The sequence below is a fragment of the Chrysochloris asiatica genome, unplaced genomic scaffold (assembly GCF_000296735.1).
Source record: "Chrysochloris asiatica unplaced genomic scaffold, ChrAsi1.0 scaffold00159, whole genome shotgun sequence".
In the NCBI taxonomy this organism is placed as follows: domain Eukaryota; kingdom Metazoa; phylum Chordata; class Mammalia; order Afrosoricida; family Chrysochloridae; genus Chrysochloris; species Chrysochloris asiatica.
The window spans coordinates 3,984,857-4,000,756 of record NW_006408677.1 but is presented as its reverse complement, the minus strand read 5'-3'; the positions used below and the strand labels follow the sequence as shown (position 1 = coordinate 4,000,756).

Below are 15,900 nucleotides of genomic sequence, written 5' to 3'. Positions count from 1 at the left end.
CTTTCACAGGTGTTGTCTGTTTCCCTGGTATATGGCAGCTGGTATTGGTTCTTGCCTGGGTTTTGGTGTTTTATAGAGTGTGATTGTAGCTTGGCTATACGGCAGCAGTTGCTGACTCTTCTTGTGTAATATAGGGAGGCAAAGAGTCTTCCAAAGGCAGAAGGGGGGGGGGGGAATATATAACAGCAAAACAACATCAGTGGAAAAAAAATGAGAGAAAAAAAAAATGCAGCACCAACAAAAACAAGACTCTAATCACAGAAAAGGGAGAGAAGAAAAAGAAGGAGAAAAAAATCTGTAGCTTAATATGAATATGGCTTTAATGTCCAAAGTTCCTGTCTTCAAAGCTGCCCGAGAGATTCCAAGTTGCCAGTGTTGGTTGTTATGCTAAACCTAAGGCTCCAATCCAACCTTTGGCTATCTTTCTCTCTCCCTTCTACTCTTTCCCATGATAAAAAAAAAAAAAAAAAAAAAAAAAAAAAAAAAAAAAAAAAGAACAAAAAGGAAACAGATATTAAAAGTTCAGAGCCTCCGCTTGGGCTGAGTACCTGTGCACATGCATGGCAGAAGAACCCACCAGCGGTGAGGGTGGGGGGTGGCCACTCGGCTCAAGCTCTCCCTCTATTTACCAGAATGGAGGTGGGCAGTGAGCACGCCAATTACCAGATACCAAAGAAAAAAAGAAAATCAGAACAAAGCAAAACTGACAAAGTATATTGTCCACCTTTTTCCCAAGGTTCCCATGGCGTTTTTCTGTGGTGTTTCTGCTCCCCCTGTTTCATCTTGCCGCTTGGTTTTGCCCAGGATGTTGGCTCAGTCCTCCGAGCCCAGCCCGGCAGATTCAAAAGTACGCGATTTTTTACTTCAGCTCCAAACTCCACAAGCTATAAGCCTTCAAACCTTTAAAATGTTCCTATCTCTGTGGTTCCTAGTTTTGGAGCTCCGCCCTGGATCTGCTTTTCCTGGTATTCTGTGTTATTGCTGACAGTGACCTTCACTGCACCTCCTCCCTAGCTGCCATCAAGCCCCGCCTCCTGTAATCCTCTTGTTTCTCTTTTATGCAGTTATTTTTTTCCTTACAAGATGTTCTTAGCAAGGTCCTAAGCCAGTCCACTTTAAACCAGAAAGTCCATAGTCACTTCACACAAAGCCTCAGAGTCTTTCTTTGGGTTTCTTGCAGTAGTGTTTTGTTTTTCTTTCTTTTTTTTTTTTTAATGTTTTATTGAGAATTATGTGATAGCTTACATGGGAGAACATTAGCTTTACATTCATCCTATCACATATCATTTGATTGCTATGGTTACAATCCCCTCCATGCATCATCAACCAACCAAAGGGTATACCCCACAAGCCTACACCCCGGTCATCAGCACACTGCCCCTCTCCCTTTCTGGGTCTAGAGTCCCCAGCTGCTCCATCTCTCTACATCATTGTCTCTACCTCCATCTTTAGCGTCACTGTTTCTCTGGGTAGGGTTCCGCTCTCTGCTCTTCTCCCTTGATGCTCCTGGACTGTAAAGTCAATCACTCCCCTCCTTTTGCTACAAACGTCTATCTTTACATTTTCAACCCTCACAATCAGTCCTGATAGCAATTATTCACTACTGTACTACATGAGTGCTATCCCAATCGCCTTACATCAGCCCCACCCAGACAGATTGGATACTACTCAGTGGAGATTCTACCTTGCTCCGTGCCCTCTGGATCTAGGCTCCCTCTTGAAAGCTTAAAAGCTTCTTGCCTTTGTACCTCCCTCCCCCCATTTTGGGTAGCCAATGTCCAAGTTGCCCATTCCTATCTACCCTGTGTATCGTGGGAGAGGGGGAATAATCCTCGCTGTAAAGATTTGTTCCCTCTTTTGAGCTGCATCCATAGGTGTAAGTCAAGTTCATCAAATTGTATCTGATTACTCTTTTTTTCCTCTTCTTTCTTCTTCTAGTTGAGTTCTGATCATCCAGTCAAGTGGACATTATCTGCAAGTGTGGGTGTTCTTGTGCATATGCCCTCACTTCTTATCAGTGGGAAACTTCACTCTCCACTCTAGTCCTCTGTGGCTATGTCACTGACTCTGGGCCCAGGAGTCCCCAAGTCTTGCCACACTGCTGGCCAACCAGGTCTCTATCCGGGTTCACATGAGTCTATTGAATGTGGCAGGGCTTAGCGTGAAGCTTCATTGCTGTTTTTCCCTCACTTCCCCTTATCAGTGACCAATGTAGTCAACAGTCAGAGCACATGTCTGCTTGTGTATTCCCATTGAGTCTTAGTCTTGGAAAGGAGTTTCCCCTGAGGTGACCCAACCTTTTGCCTTGATGTCTCCTGGGTGAGCAACTTGCTTGTTCTTGTAATAGTCAATCAGATTGCCATTACTGTTTTGTATTTTTCCTGTTGATCTTTCTTTCAAGAAGTATCTTCTGTTCTTCTAGCCGCTCCAGGCTGGTCTGCTTGCCCTTTCAAGTGGAAATTTACCACCTCAGAAGATTCTGGATGGAGTTCAGGATTCCACCTATGGTCTTGTGCAATGGAGAGGCTCCACAGGAAGCCTCCTTCACTGGGCAAGCTGTAGCCCCATTTTAGGTATTCCAATCAGTTATAGGCTACAGACGGACTTATAAGCTTTCTATGGTGATATTTCTGGCCATTCCTTTCTCTCCCCCTCAGTTGTCTATTTTATAATGGTATGCAAGGGAGACCAAGATTCAAAAGACATCCAAGCATCTTAACATTATTTTCCCCCTTTTACCCATTTCTTGCAGTTGTATTTTGTAGTTTTCTTTATATCGTTCTACTTTGCTCGATCCAGTATTTCATTTTCTTGAACTATTTTTAGTGGTGAACCAACTTGACAGCACTTAACAACAATGGAATTGTTAGTAGTATTGTTTGTTTTTTATTTAAATTTTTGGTTGTACATTGCTTGTATATATTTTAAAAAAAAAACATTGCTTTTTGTCTGTTGACCTTATAGTTTGTGACCTTACTAACCTCATTTAGCTTTAGGAGGATTTTTTTTTTTTTTTTTTTTTTTTGGCATCTGTGTACACATATCCCCATGTACGCAGATTCCAAGGGATTTTTTCTATATGAACAACCATGTCATCTGAATAGGAACAATTTTACTCCTCTTTTCCAATTTGTATGCCTTTTTTTTTTTTTTTTCCACTTGGTACTCATGATTTTAGGAATCTATGGAGTCCTAGTGTGGCATTGTGGGTTAATGCGCCAGACTGCAAAGCTGCTTGAACTGCAAGGTCAGCAGTTCAAGCTCACCAGATGCTCCTCAGAAACCCTATACAGGGTCGCAACTGACTTGACGGCACTTCACAACAGCAACAACATTGTCAAAAACAAGATCTTGAATATTTACCCTATGTTTTGTTCTAGTAGTTTCATGGTTTTAGTGCATTTATGTAGATCACTGATCCATTTTGAGTTAATTTTTGTATGTGGTGTGAAGTATAGGTCCAACTTTGTTACACTTCATTTTACTTGACCCAGCATCATTTGCTGAAGAGAGAAAATCAAATGAAAAATTGGGCAAAGGATGTGAATAGACATTTCTCCATAGAAGATATACAAATGACTAACAAGTACATGAAAATATGCTCAATGTCATTAAACCACAATGAGGTATCACTTCACACCTACTAGGATGGCTATAATTAAATAAAAAGAAAAACAACAGGTGTTAAGGATGTAGAGAAATTGGAACCCTTGTGCATTGCTGGTGGGAATGTAAAATAGTGCAGCCACTGTGAAAAACAGTTTGGCATTTCCTCAAAAAGTTAAATATAGAATTACCATTTGACAAGCCGAGACTCAAGCCAATATTTGCACACCAATGTTCATTGCTGATTATCCAATCATAGCCAAAAGGTGGAACGACCCCAGAGGCCATCAACAAATGAAAGGATAAATTAAATGTAGTGTATACACAGGATAGACTATTATTCGATCATCATAAGAAATGAAGTTCTGATACATGTTACAACATGGATGAACCTTGAAAATATTAGGGAAAATAAGACACAAAAGAACAAATAGTGTATGATCTCACTTGTATGAAATGTATAGAATAAGCAAGTGCATAGAGAGAAAAGTTTATTGGTGGCTACTAGGGGCTGGATAGGAGCAAATGGGAAGTTATTTTAAAGGTACTGAGTTTCTGTTTTGGAAGTCGATAGAGGTGATGAGTACACAACATGATGAATGTAATTAATGTTACTGAACTGAACACTTAAAATGGTTAAAATGAGAAATTTTGTTACATTTTACCATGATAAATTGTAAGAAAAATCAATTGGTCATATTTTTGTGGGTCTATTCACTTTTATTTTTGAAAGTTATTTTTCTGTTGGACACTAAATTATAGCTGGCCCCAACCCCCCACTCCCACTCCCATCTCCACCCCCAGAAATTTGACAAGATCATACCATTGTGTCCTGGCTTCTGTCCATTTTATTGTTGTTTTGAGTCTATTCTGTCTCTCCCTGCCCTTTAATTTAAGAAGTGTCTAAAATACAATATAAATATTTAAAGGCATATTTGGAAAATAGACACAATAAAATAAACATAACTTATGCTACCACTGTAACACAACCACTGCCTTGCACATTTCTGTACTATTTCCTGTATGGTTTTTTTTTTTTTTTTTTTTTTTTTTAATCCTCTGTTTCTCTCTTTTCTCTGGTTTCAGCTGTGGTGTACCCACCTGCATGTGATTGTCTCCAATTCACAAAAATAGATATAAGAAATTGTTACAAACATCTGCTCTTACAAATCTTACCTTCTACTCAAATAACAAGAGCAACATTTTCCCTACTAACTTCTCATGTGCCCATTTATGCATTGGAAAAGTGTACCAAAAATAGTACATTACACAAGATCAGTATCTCCACCCTTGCTGTTCTTAAACAACAACAAAAAAAATTCTCCTACCTTTGATCATTTTTATTTTTATTCCCATGACTGCCTTCATTTTCCTTTTTATATTTTAATTAGCATTTTGGTCCGTTGGAATTTCTAGGTAGTTCTTGTGCCTGTGGTAATTCTTTTATGGATTATTTGTAAGACTTTCCACCGTTTTGAGAAAAAATTGGAAGCTTCCAAAGACCTTTTTGGAGTTTAAATAGTATGACTCCTTGAAGTAGTTTCCAGGAAGAAAAAAAAAAAAAATTCCATTCCCTAATATGCTGAATGCAGTCTGCATGGCATAATATTTTCATCTCTCTCCAGTTCACAGGCAGCCTAGCTTTGGAGGAATAACATGAACTACAGATTTTAAATCACCTGAATTACAGTCATTCCCAATGGCAACCAGCAAATGTCACTAGTTCTAGCAATTCATGCACAACTCCTACTCATCCACAGCTTCACAGTCACATTATCGTGGGCAGCTTCCCCACATTGATTAGGAGATGGGGTGTCCAGAAAAGGTGGGCAGAAAAAGAAAAATGGCGCTACTGCAGCCACCTCTAGGAGTGAAGCAATGAGATTTCGCTTTTCTAGCAAATGGTTTTATGCCAGTGTTCTCAGGGCTTCTCCCAGAAAATTCGATGCTGTGTCTATGTTTTGAAAGGCTGACTATTTTGCTGAAGTTCCTTTCCTGGTGCTTATTAAAAACCAAATGTTCATATAGCATTTTTCCATTTTCAGAGTGTTTTTCTCATATGGTGACCCATTTGAACCTCATTTCCAACAGACTTATGTAGTTGATAAGCTAGACGGTCCCCACTTTAGAGGTGACGAAATGAAATGATTTGTCCCAATATTCCAGATAATAAATGGCAGAACCTGAGTCAATTCTCCTAATCCCATGCTCTTTCCTTCCCACCGCACTGCATCCATCACAGAAAGTATATTACGTATTTCCTTAAAGAATCATCTAAGATTATCTGTATTTTCATCCTTCTTTACCTATGAAAATTGTTATCAGTTTTCCAAAAATATTTTGGTCATTAAACACGTTTCTATGATTTTGTTTTTTTAACTTTTAAAACGTTTTTGTTTCCATCATTGCAGCAACCCCTTCCTCATTTACCTTTTCCATTATCTCTTTTATTTTCATGGGTGTTTCTGAGCAGGCAAATAATTCATTGTAAACCCAAAGCAATTTCACATACATAACTGAGTCACTTCTTTTTTAAAAAATGTTTCATTTTGGGTGGCATTATACACAACCAAACATACATGCTTTCACATATTCTGCATGAACAGTTCAATAACTTTGTTGTTGCTGCTAGGTGCCACTGAGTTGATTCCAACTCATAGCTACCCCGTACACAACAGAAGAAAACACTGCCCAGTCCTGCGCCAATTTTCACAATCATCGTTAAGCTTAAACCCATTGCTGCTGCTACTGTGCTAATCCGTCTCATTGGGGGTCTCCCTCTTTTCGCTGACCTTCTACTTTACCAAGCATAATGTCCTTCTCCAGGGACTTGTCTCTCCTGATAACATGTATGAAGTATGAGAGATGAAATCCTGGCTTCTAAGGAACATTCTGGTAGTACTTCTTCCAACACAGATTTGTTTGTTCTTCTGGCAGTCCAGGGTATTTTTAATATTCTTCTCCAACACCATAACGCAAATGTTTTCATTCTTCTATGGTCTTCCTTATTCAGTATCACCATTCATTTAGGCTCTTTGCCCCTTAAAGTTTTCATCTGTGCCTTAGACGAACCATTGTGAGTTTAAACTCATATGTTGTTGCTGTTGAGTGCCATCGAGTCAGTTCCAACTCACAGTGATTCTGCAGGGCTTCCAAGGAGCAGCTGGTGAGTTTGAACTTGTGACCTTTATAGAAACTTCTTTATTAGGGTACTAATGCCCCAGACCCACATTATTAATTGGACTACACTATAAAGAGATCGTTTCAGTTCAAGGTTTAAAGAGGATTTCCATGCATAAGATTCAGGGCTTCCCCCCAGTCACTGGATCCAGTAAGTCTTATTTCCATTATTAGTTTGAAGTTCTGTCCATGCCTTTCCTCCTTGTGATCAGGATTCATCTATTGAGTCCTTGACCAAAAACAATCAGTAATGGTAACCAGGCACCATCCATTTCTTTTATTCTCATGTAATGGTGGTGCTGGTGCTGGTGGCAGTGGTTGTGTGCTACCGAGCTGGTTCTAACTCATAGCAACCTTGTGTAGGGTTTCTGAGGCTGTAAAGCTTTAAAGGAGCAGAAAGCCTCATCTTTCTCCCACAGAGCGGCTGGTAGATTCAAACTGCTGACCTTGCAGTTAGCAGTCCAACTCAATCCATTACACTACCAGGGCTCCTTTGTGATAATGGAGGTAGTAGTTTATGGAGGCAATCAAGCCTGCAATTCCTTACCTTTGATTCCTGGCTCTCCTCCTGCTGTTCCAGATGAATAGAGACCAACTGATGAACCACTTGGTGGCCACTCACAAGCTTTTCCGACTCCAGGCATTACCAAACTACGAAGTAGAAAAGTAACTTCAAAAAAAAGTGAGACCAATTAACTGAATAAAACCATGAAGCCATGGCCCTAAACCTTCCAGCCCAGACAACAAATCCCATGAAATGTTTAGTTGTACCTAAGTAGTAAAGTCTTGGTGTGGTGCTGTGGGTTAAAGCGCTGGACTGCCAGGTTGGTTTGAACCACGAGGTCTGCAGTTCAAGCTCACCAGCTGCTCCTCAGAAACCCTACATAGGGTTGCTATAGGTCAGAACCAACTCAACATCACTTAACAACCACAACAACACCTAAGTAGTATCACCAGGTGCAGCTTTTTCCTGCCCTCTTGACTGCTGTTGTAATTGTAAAAGAATATCAACCACTTTGTCATTTCACCTGGTTTTTCCCCTAGTGTATAGCTAAATGTTGGAGTGCTGCAGCTGTATAGGATAAGCACTGGACTGCTAAGCACAAAATCAGCAGTTTGAGCCTAGCAGCCACTCTGAAGGAGAAAGATGAGGCTTTCTGCTTTTGTAAAGATTTACAGCCTCATGATGTGGCACTGTAAGATAAGCACTGGACTGCGAACCACAAGGTCAGCAGGGAAACCCTATACAGAGTCACTCTGAGTTGAAACCTATTCCATGGCACTTAACAACAACAAAATCTATACAGACTTTCTATGAATCAGAACCAACTCGATGGCACTTAATAACAACAAACCAGAGCTAAATGGCAGCAACTACATTAGTCTGATTGCCTTGTTGACGGTAACAATCTTTCCACAAACCATAGACAAAATTTCACAACTTCCCAGAGAGTGAGTTCCCCTCCCTTTCCCCTGCCCCCTGGTAACCACTAGTACCCATTGGTCTCTATACTCATATAATTACTTCTTGTGATTTCATATAAATGAGATCATACATTATTTATCCTTTTGTGATTGACTTATTTCCTTCAGCATAATGTCTTTGAGGTCCATCCATGTTGTAGCACGTATCAGAATCTTATTTTTCTCTAATGCTGAGCAGTGAGTTCAAGTGTATGTATAGACAGCATTTTGTTTACCCATTCATCTCCTGATGGACAGTAGGGCTGTTTCCGCCTTTTACTGTTGTGAACAATGATGCAAAGAACACCAGTGTTTATATCTGCTCATACCATTGCTTTTAGGTTCCTAAGAGCTCTGGTAGCGTAGTGGTTACGAATCGGGCTGCTAACCTCAAGGTCAGCAGTTCGAACCTACCAGCGGTTCCACTGGAGAAAGAAGAGGCGTTCTGTTCCCATAAAGATTTACAGCCTTGGAAACCCTGGGCAGGGTCACTATGAGTCGGAATCAACTCCATGGTACTTAACAACAACAACAACAACAACAAGGATATACCTAAGAGTAGAGGGGCAAGGTCACTTCTGAATATTCCATGAAAGAGCTACACTCAACTGGAAATTCAATTTAGAAAAGGAATTTAAATTGAGCTTGCTCCTCAGGTCCTCAGAGATTCATGGAAAGCGAGGAAAAATTGAACACATATGTCCACTCTACCTAGTGTCAGCATAGGCTGGGACAAGACTGAATCTGGGCAAACCTTCCAAGGTGCTGGAGGTTCAAGATGAAGTGCCTGAATGACCTTCTTCCTCAAGGCTTCCAGCTGGGGACACTATACATAAAAGGAACAGTAAAGTATCATTAAGAAAAGCTTAGTTTCAGGATAGGCTTGGTAACCTCGCCTTCCCTTCTTTCCATCTTTCTGTTGTGGGTTCTTCCCCGACAAAAACCCAAAAAATATGGGAAAATGCAGCTTAGGCGACTCCCCTCTGAATCTAAGTAGCTAAGGTTTTTCAGAACAAAGTTGGCCTAATCTGATCATGAAAACCAAACCAAACCTGTTGCCATGGAGCTGATTGCAACTCAAAATAGAAATGTTCCAAAGAGTTTCCAAGGCTGTAATCATTACGGAGGCTGACTGCCGCATCTTTCTCTCATGGAGCTGCTAGTGGGTTCAAGCAACAGACCTTTCAGTTAGAAGCCAAGCACTTAACCACTGTGCCACCAGGGCTCCCTTAATCATCCAGCAGTTGGAGTGTTGTTAAGTGCCATCGAGTTGGTTCTGACTCATCGCAGTTTCCAAGGAGTGACACTGGTGAGTTTGAACTGCCAACCTTGTGGTTCAAACCAATCTTGCAGTTCAGTGTTTAGCCTGCAGCGCTGCACCAAGACTCCAGCAGCAGGTGAAGTCAAAACCCACATACACGGCTAAGTCAAAAAATTTTTCTGCTAGAGTTCCAGTTCATACATGTATGGGTTTTTTCCAAACAAAAGATATTTAAAGATGTCTCTGTAATTAGTTGATGCCTTAATCTCTTGAGGATGCCTTGAAAAAAAAAAAAAAGTCCAACCAAAACAGTGGTTTCCGAGGAGATCTGCTGGGCCAATTAAATTCAAAGCAGAAAGGTGAGCACACAAGGTTATGGCTACTGTTTGAGGGGGACTCCAAATGGCTAATGACAGATTTTCTTGAAAGACACTGCAATGGTGAGAAAAGGGCCAGGGAACTTGTGCCAATGACTTTTTACCATCACGACAATGCACCTGCTCATTCTTTGAATGTAGCCAGGGCTGTCCTATGAGCATTTCATTGGGAACCCTTACCCTATCTACTCTCTAGCCCTGATCTTGCCCCTTTAGACTTCTTTTAATTCCCCAAACTTGTTATTGTTGTTGTTAAATGCCGTTGAGTCAGTTCCAACCCATCGCGACCCTATACAGGATTTCCGAGGAGTGACTGGTGTGCTCGAAACACCGACCTTACAGTTCAAACGGCTTTGCAAACTCATAGGACACTGAAAATACAATTTGATTCCCCCAAGGATGCCAAAGCTGCCTTTTTGACAATGTCAATTGAAGAGTACAGAATTCTTTGGGGAAAGGTTTGTTGTTAAGTGCCATCAGGTCGGTTCCGACTCATAGTGACCCTGTATGGGGTTTCTGAGGAGCAGCTGGTGGATTTGAACTGCCAACCTTGTGGTTAGCAGTCCAGTGCTGATCCTACAACGACACACCAGGAGTCCTAGGGAAGGGTTAGAGAGCTGGAAACACTGCCTTCAGTAGTGTCTAGACATAGATAGCAGAAATGATAAGGGACAATAGCTTCACATTTTGATATTTTTTACAATAAAGGTCTCTGTGATTTTGTAGCAATACTTTTTGATGTAACCGTGTGTGTGCATTGCTTTTCACTGGGATGACCAGCTTACTAATGAGATGTAATTCCATGATGGATCTCAGACCAATCAGCTAGTAATGTCCATGCAGAAATGGAGTAAGTAGATCAAGTGCCTAGAATTATGGGTAGAGGGAGTGTACTCTACACCGTGGAGCAAGGGCTCCAAATATTCCACTTCTTAAACATTACAGAAAAAGTACACTTGATTGTTCCACATATTAAGGAAGGGTTGATTGCAAAGCTGGCTCTCTCTTGGGTCACCATGGTGATGAGAGAGTTAAGAGCAAGTGACAGCTGAAAGACATTCAATGTCACTCTGAGATCAGACACTCCAGGAGGAAGTAACAAGCTTTAATTGTCAGCAAAACCAAGCTGGCCAGGGCTTCTGTGTTCCATAAGGTTTAGGGAAGGAATCTTTGGCCTCAAGGACCTGTTCTCTCTGCAGTGCTGGTAGTATTACCAACATTTTATTTTATTTTTTACTTCTGGCATTCTCTACTTCCAGTCATGGGAAGTGACACGGCAAGCTTTGAGCTGTCATACTCCACTCCTCGGTGCCTGCAAACAGGTGCTATGGTCAAGAACTCCTGCCAATAACACATATCAACACCTCCCAATCTTTGTACTGATTAGGTCAGGGTTGTTTCGAGCTGGCTGAGAGTACAGAACAGAAGCTAATTCCACAGTAATGCATATTCAGCTTGGCTGGGGGTGATAATGTGCATGTCTCCTTGGGCTATCATCCAAAATGTCATTGCATTCGGCCATATTTTGAACAGGTGGCTGTTCTGGGCCACCATTTCTGACAACATGCTGCCATTTCTGTTAGGCAAATAATCATGATTGGATTGTTTACTGGGGGTACAGTCTTGGCCTCAGTAGAAGCAGGGAACTGGTTGTTGGAGTGTAGTAATGTAACCTTCAAGTAGTAAGCAGTGTCCTGGACTACAAAGGCATTGTATTTAGCCAGAGTCCTGGGTCCTTGGTGATTGTAAGTGTTGATGGAAATGGCATCGGAATCTATGTCCAGATTCTGGGGTCTCATCTTAACTCTTGCACTGAATTGCTTTGCATTCTTAAGCAAATCACTTCCTTTCTCATGATCCTCAATTTCCTCAATGAAAACTGGGAATAGCTCAGTGGGCATGTTCAGAGATTCAAATGAGATTATTGATGTCAAGTTGCTCTAAAAGAGAAAGAGCCTCTCACCTCGTAAATTAGTTTATTTACATGCACAGGATTTTTTTTATTATATTTTTTTAATTTAAGGTTGTTTTTTTTTTGTGGATTGAGTGAAAGTTTACAGGGCATATCATCAGTTTTACGTTCAACAAATCGTACACCTTGTTTCATTACAATGATTATAATCCCCTCCATGTACCATCAGTTAACAGTATTTCTCTCTATTCACTTTAGCTTTTTCAAAACAAACAACAACAACAACAAAAAAAACCCACTCAGGCATATATAATAATTTACATCTCCAAAGGGCACATTCTGCAAGTCTGCCTCCTGGCCACCAGCTCTCAGTCCCTCTCTTCTTAGTCCATGAATCTAGAGTCCTCAGCAACTCCCCCTCTCCATGCCCCCATCTCTGGTGCCACTGCTTCTCTGGATGTTGTTGTTGTTGTTGTTAAGTACCGTAGAGTCGGTTCCGACTCATAGTGACTCTGCACAGGGTTTCCGAGGCTGTAAATCTTTATGGGAGCAGAAAGCCTCATCTTTCTCCCTCAGAACCATTGGTAGTTTTGAACTGCTGACCTTGAGGTTGGCAGCCCGACTCGTAACCACTACGCTACCAGAGCTCCTTGCTTCTCTGGATAAGGTCCCACATTCTGCTTGTGCTCTTCTATCTTGATGGTCCTAGGGTCCTCTGCTTCTGGCTGGACTGTAAGATTAATCACCCCCCTGTTTTTGTTACAAAACTTCAACCTTTACAATTGTGACAGTTGCAATTAGTCATGATAACAATTATTCACTATTGAATCATATGAATCTTATCCTCATCTCTTTTCACCAGACCCATCTAGACAAGGTGACAGCTATTCAGTGCGGACACTTTCTTTCCCCCCATACTCTTAAACTAAACTCCCTCTTGAAACCTTGTAAACCAGTCACTTCGTGTCTTTATTGCCCCCTCATTTTAGGTAGCCAATGTCTAAGTTGCCCATCCCTATCTATCCTGTGTACAGAAGGGATAGCATTGATACTTGATGTGAAGACTCTTTCCCTCTCTGTTGGTATTTAGAGTAACAACCTCTCTGAGTATAGCTCAGGTTCATCAAATTATAGCAATTTAGCCTTGTTTCCTTTATCAAAAAAAAAATTATTTATTTATTTATTTTGCACCCTTCCTCTAGTCGAGTTCTGATTATCAAGCCATCGAGGCTAGGTCAAAAGGGTACTGTCTGCAGGTTTGGGTGTTCTTGTGCATATCCCCTCACTTCATATCAGCTGGATGCTTCACTCTCAGCTCTAGTGCTCTGTGGCTATGTCCTTGTACATGGGCTCAAGTGTCCTTAGTTCTCACCACACTTTGGACCTTCCTCTTCTCTCTCTCATCTCCAGGTCAATGGGAATCAATGGACTGGGGTTGAACTCAGCCCATTTCTTCATTGCTGCCTTTCCCCTCTTCCACTCACCATAAGGTTCTAGATGGAACTCAGGATTCCTTCCACCTAAGGTCCTATATGCTACAAAAGGTTTGCAAGAGGCCTATTTCACTGGGCAAATTCTAGAACCGTTTTTAGGTATTCCAATCAGTTATGGGCTGAAGATGGGCTTACAAGTTTTCTCTAATCATGTTTCCCAACATTCCTTTCTATCCCACTCAAGTGTCTGTTTTACAGTAGTAGGCAAGGGAAACTAATATTCATAAGACAGTCAAGCATCTTAGTATTATTTCCCCTCTTCAAGCTATACCTAGATCCCTGTATCAGAGCCCTGTATTTCCAAGATTGAGCATGCATCACTATTTACCTCTGTCCCACTTAGCTCATGCAAACCTGTCTCAGTGTTCCCCCATCTATCTTTTTTTTCTGCCTCCTTCCCCCTTGGCACAGGATATTTTTAAGCTTTTTATTGTGAATTAGAGTGAAGGTTTACAGAGAAGATCATCAGTTTTACATTCAATAAATCACACAATTTGTTTCATCTCAATGACTGTGATCCTCTCCATTCCACTTCCTTCCTGTGGTTACCCATGTACAAATATCCTCATTCAAACTCTTTTGTATTTGTGGTATATATATCCCACTCTTCCTTCCTCACCCATTCAGCCTGTATCTCTATCCATGTTAGAACACTGTTGTTCCAAGGTTGCGTATATATCGCTATTTACCTCTCTCCCCTTTAGCCCTTCATAACTCCATGTGTCTTCACCTATCTTCAACATTTTTCTACCAACCTCCCCCTTCTTGTGTATTTCCCTCCCATCACCCAAGTGGATATGTGTCACCGTCTAGGCAATGAATTACTCTCCCTTCCCTCCCACCCCTGGTAACCATCAAAGAATGTTTCTTTTGGTATGAAAACCTTATTTTGAGTTTTTAAAATAGTGGTCTCGTATAATACTTGTCCTTTCGTGACTGATTAATTTCATTCAGCATAATGTCCTCCAGGTTCATCCATGTAACAAGGTGTTTCACAGAGTCGTCATTATTCTTCAACATTACATAGTATTCTATTGTGTGTGTATGTTTCAAAGTTTGTTTGTCCACTCTTCCATTGATGGGCATTTAGACTGTTTCCATCTTTTTGCTGTTGTGAAAGGTGCTGCTATGAACAGTGGTGTACATATAGCTACTTGTGTCCTGGTTCTTATTTCTTGTGGATCTATGCCAAGCAGAGGGATTGCTGAGTCATAAAGTATTTTTATTGCCAACTTTCTGAGGAAGCCCCACACCATTTTCCACAGTGGATGAGCCATTTCACAGTCCCACAAGCGATGTAAGAGAGTCCTAGTCACTCCATGTCCTCATCAGCATTTGTTATTTTCTGTTTTTTTGTTGTTTTTTTTTTAACTTTGCTTTTAATGCTGATATAAGATGATATCTCGTTGTTTTGATTTTCATCTCTAATGGAGCCCTGGTATGGTTCTGTAGTACAAAGCAACATCACTGAGCAACATCAGTGGTTCAAACCTACCAGTCGCTCCTCGGAAACCCTATATAGGGTTGTTACGAGTGGGAACTGACTGCAAGGCACTCAACAACAACTATGGCTAATGGTTGTAATAAACATTTCTTCATGTTTGTTGGCTGCCTGAATGTCTTCCTTGGTGAAGTGTCTGTTCATGACCTGTGCCAATTTTTCAATTAGGTTGTCTTTTTCTTGTAGAGGTGTTCTAGTTTCCTATAGATTTTAGAAATGAGTCCCTTGTCTGATTAGTCATTGCAAAAAAAAAAAAAAAAATTCCCAGTCTGTTGGCTCCCTTTTAACTCTTGTGGTGAAATCTTTTGGTGCACACAAGTGTCTAATTTTTAGGAGGTCCCAGTCATCTATTTTGTCTTCTACTATTTGTGTGTTTTCAGCAATATTTGGTAGTGTGTTTATGCCATGTATTACAGCCCCTACATTTGTCCCTATTTTTTCATTAATGATCTTTATAGTTCTAAGTTTTGCATTTAGGTCTTTAATCCACATTGAGTTTTGTTTTTACATATGACTGAGATATGGATCTTGTTTCAGTTTTCTGCAAAAAGATTTCCAGTTTTGCCAGCACCATTTGTTGAAGAGACTACCTCTTTCCCCATTTAGTGACATTCACAAGATATTAAAGGGTTAAATGTACAGTACAAGAAAAAGCAAGTAGCTTGGCCTATGTCTTGCTTCCCTTGGGGTGCCAATGACTAGTAGAGCTAGAAAGGAAAGTCAAGAGAAGTAAAAAATGTACTCACTAATATCATTAGTTGTTGTTGTTAAGTGTCGTTGAATCAGTTACAACATAGCGACCCTGTATAGGTTTTCCTAGGAGCAGCTGGTGAGCTAGAATCACCTACCTTGTGATTAAAACCGACTTTGCAGTCCGGCACATTAATCCACAGCACCACACCAGGATATGATGGTAGTGGTTATGTGCCATGGAGTTGGTTCCGACTCATAGTGACCCTGTACAGGGTTTCTGAGGCCGTAAATCATTACGTGAGCAGAAAGCCTCATCTTTCCCCTGTTTCGAACTTCCGACCTTAAGGTTCGCAGCCCGATTCATAACCACTATGCTACCAGATCTCCATGGTTCAGATAAGAACAATGAAAAA

The 15,900-nt window shown here is 40.8% G+C and overlaps 1 pseudogene; it reads right to left on the bottom strand.

The window, feature by feature from the left end:
* Positions 1-11,789, bottom strand: part of LOC102842920 — a 23,592-nt pseudogene extending 11,803 nt beyond the window's left edge.
* Positions 11,790-15,900: the final 4,111 nt, after the last annotated feature.